The sequence below is a fragment of the Asparagus officinalis genome, chromosome 1 (genome assembly GCF_001876935.1).
Source record: "Asparagus officinalis chromosome 1, Aspof.V1, whole genome shotgun sequence".
In the NCBI taxonomy this organism is placed as follows: Eukaryota; Viridiplantae; Streptophyta; class Magnoliopsida; order Asparagales; family Asparagaceae; genus Asparagus; species Asparagus officinalis.
Genome location: NC_033794.1, coordinates 89834406 through 89838097, shown reverse-complemented (window position 1 = coordinate 89838097; position 3692 = coordinate 89834406). Strand labels below are relative to the sequence as shown.

The 3692-nt window shown below is 35.3% G+C and overlaps 1 non-coding gene across 1 annotated transcript; it reads right to left on the bottom strand.

Moving 5' to 3' along the window:
* TRNAL-CAG lies at positions 3036-3116 on the bottom strand. Its single transcript has one exon. It is a non-coding gene; the product is annotated as a tRNA-Leu (tRNA).

Below are 3692 nucleotides of genomic sequence, written 5' to 3'. Positions count from 1 at the left end.
TCAACTTATGAGAAATATGTTCATTATATTGATATGCGCAGACTTGAAAGATTATCGTCTTCAAGGGGAGCAAATTCATAAAGAACAATCCTGAAGATTGGGCCCTGAAGGTCTATCATCATATTTTGCCCTTTTTCGCTAGGTTTTGTTCCATTGGGTTTTTCTTAGCATAGACTCAGAAGATTGTCATCATCAGGAGGAGCGAATTTTTAATGCAATCCCGAAGATTGCGCCTTGAAGGACTATAGTTGTACTCTTTTTTCCTTTGCTAAGTTTTGTCCCACAGGGTTTTCTTAGCTAAAGGTTTTTAATAAGGCAACTAATGCAACACAAGTTTGGATCCCGAAGATCTATAGTTGTACTCTTTTTTCCTTTGCTAAGTTTTTGTCTTACATGATTTTTCTTAGCGAAAGGTTTTTAACCAGACAATTGATGTAACAGAAATAATATATGTATGTCATGTACTCTTTTCCTCGACTAGTTTTTTTTTCCACTGGGTTTTTTCTAGCGAGGTTTTTAACGAGGCATTGATATTTCGAAGTAATGTCCAAGGGGGAGTGTTGAAATCTAAAAGACATTTTGTTGATATCTAAAAGAGATATTTCGAAGTAATGTCCAAGGGGGAGTGTTGAAATCTAAAAGACATTTTGTTGATATCTAAAAGACAAAATGAATATGGACATTACTTTGTATGTGGACTATTAACTTGATGTCATTTTATCTAAAAGACATTTTGTTGATATCTAAAAGACAAAATGTATGTGGACTATTAACTTGATGTCATTTTATCTTCCATCATGTATCTATAAATTGTATCATGTATGGAAATGGAATAATTGAATATAAAAACTATAATTTCTTTTCTTCTCTTGTCTCTTATCTCTTGTTTTATTTCTTTAGTATATTACAACAGAATGCAATATTCCCTGCATGTACCATTTGCTGCCTTTACGATTATCGCATGACAAACAACTACCTGTATTCGGCATTATTGCCGCTAACATAAACCAAGTTTAGTCTGATCCAGATGAGAGTCTAACCTTATTAAGGGCCCAACTGAGCTAAGATAAAGGAAGAAACGCAGGTGGTTTGAGCATGGGCCCAAGAACAGGAACGGGCCCTGTGGAGAAATTTGGAAAATTCAGGTTTTTGCAGATTCTGTGTCATAAGTCGACTCATGCACAGGCACAAGTCGACTTATGGTAAGTCGACTTATACAGACTGTTAAGTCGACTTACGTTCTGCTCTGGATTGTTGGTTTTTTGCTCTGCCAAGTCGACTTATCAGTTCTGATAAGTCGACTTACGATCTGTTCTCCAGTTGTTGTTTTTCGCTCTGCCAAGTCGACTTATGCAGACTGTTAAGTCGACTTATGACGGGTTTTTTGGAAAGTTAGAGTTCCTATTTGCAGTCTGTTTGGGTTTCTGTTTTGGTATAAATACCAATACGATTTGAGGGTTTTGTAGGAGCAAATCTGGGGATTTTGGAGCACAGAAAATAGAGATCTTTCTGAGCTATTTGTTAGGGTTATTGGTTGAGAGTTTGAGAGATTTGTTGGTGAGATTAGTTGGTTCGTTTGAGCGATTTGTAATCTCAATTTGTACTCTCCTTCTCTATTAGTGAAAACCCACCCCCCTTCTTGCCCCGTGGACGTAGGCAATTGCCGAACCACGTTAAAATTGGTGTTTTGTTTGTGCATTGATATTTGGTTCGTTTGGCTCTCTTGGATCGGCGTTTGTTGGTTTGGTTTCTCAAAGCATCATAGTTGGTTGTTTGTTCCTCTTTAAACATTTCAAATGTCTTTTTGTTTGAGTAACCTAAAACATTTTATGGCATAAAATTTCAGGAGATGGTCGATGCTTTATATACAACTAGAAATTTTGCTTCTGCAATTTATCTCTGTCATGCAACTGAGCAATGTTGTGAAGAAAATTACCGAGATCGATCATTCAGCGAGTCAATAAGATCACCTACCGTATGGCTCATCTGTACAAGTCACTGAACCAGATACAATCATGCATCACTCAATAATTATCTCTCAACCTACAGAATGTATATACATTTCACTAATAACCTCCCAGTCACTCGTCATTTTCAACAAAAAATATCCTACTTCGTAGACATATTCATCAAAATTTAGTAATTCTTTCCTAATTTGGATCATGGCTCTTCCGTGTTTTTGTTGATCGTGGAGAAGATGCGGGCGTATGCTATGCATAGCGAGTTTTTTTACGTATAGCTTCTCTCATTGTGACCGAGGTTTGGATCAGAAGCACTATATATTCTCTTTTATTTGCTTATCAAGTTTTATTAATCACTGCTATATATGTCACTTAAATCTCCTTATATTCATGTTTTTCTAAGGTCATGCTAAATATAAGCATCAAAATCGCCTAGATAATTATGATAAGTCAAGTCACAGAAACAGCCAAACCGAATATAATTTGTATTGCAAAGTTGGACTAAAAAAAAACTGAGTTCTCTGCGTGTTGAGTAAAATTACATAGGATCTAGCCTAAATTTTTTTGAAGATTGACGTCTTCTATGCCTTTTGATATCCTGGAGATTTAAGTGAAGTTAGGATTAATTAGGACGGACGGATAAAAAAGGAGAAGGAAACAAGAGAACAATAAAAAGAAAAGAAGAAGAAGAAGAGAGACTGTATGCATGTGATAGTGAAATCAGATCTAGAGGGGTTTGCCGATGAACTTCGAATATTGAAGTCTGGAAAGGATATATGATTTCAATGAGAAGATTAGTATAGTTTTCTGAAATTTTCTTTTCATCCCCCATATTAATTGAACTCAGATGCTCCTCTACTGATAAATCTTCTGTTGAGAATTCATGGTATTTGATTCACCAATACCCGTTGAAGAGGCGACAGCATTCGCGTCCCAGCTTTACCGTCATTCTAATTTCGGGAAATTTTAAAGTAAAATTTAGTGAATAAATTGTGTATTTATCAGGATTTAAAGTAAAAATTTGACTGAAGAATAAATAGCAGATGAAGATGAAAGAAAAAAAAAAATTTTTTTTGTCAAGAATGGGATTCGAACCCATGCCCTTTCGGACCAGTACCTGAAACTGGCGCCTTAGACCAACTCGGCCATCTTGACGGTTTTCTTGACGATGCGCTCACTTTTATATAATTGATATCTTTCCTTATCTTGATTAACAAGGTCCCTGTTTAGGAAATTCTTCCCTTAAGTTAAACTTTTGGCTCCTTTTAAATAAATGGGGGGTGGTTGGTGCCCTTAGCTAGTATAGAGCATTTCTTCAACCGTAGGTATTTATATTTGTGTGAACGGTTTTAATAAAAGGTATTATTTTATATTGAGTAAACAGTAGAAGGATAATTCTATTTTCAAACTACCCTACACTGCTGTGCATAAAGGTATTAGGTTGCCGTAAAAGCTGATGAGTTATCGGTGACCTCCTAATCTTTGAGAATAGTATTTTGGGGGTTTAATTGGATCACTAGTCACTGTATCTATCTCATAATTGAACATTCATACCTATATTTTAATTGCCTAAATGGCTGGTCATAAAATTAAATACCAGTTGGATCACTAGTCACTACTAAAGTTTGTCATCAATTTGAGTTATATATTTTTGTTTATGTCTAAGCAATATAGCTAAATGTGTCATGATTTTATATTTCAAGTACAAAATGCCAAATACAATATAATTAC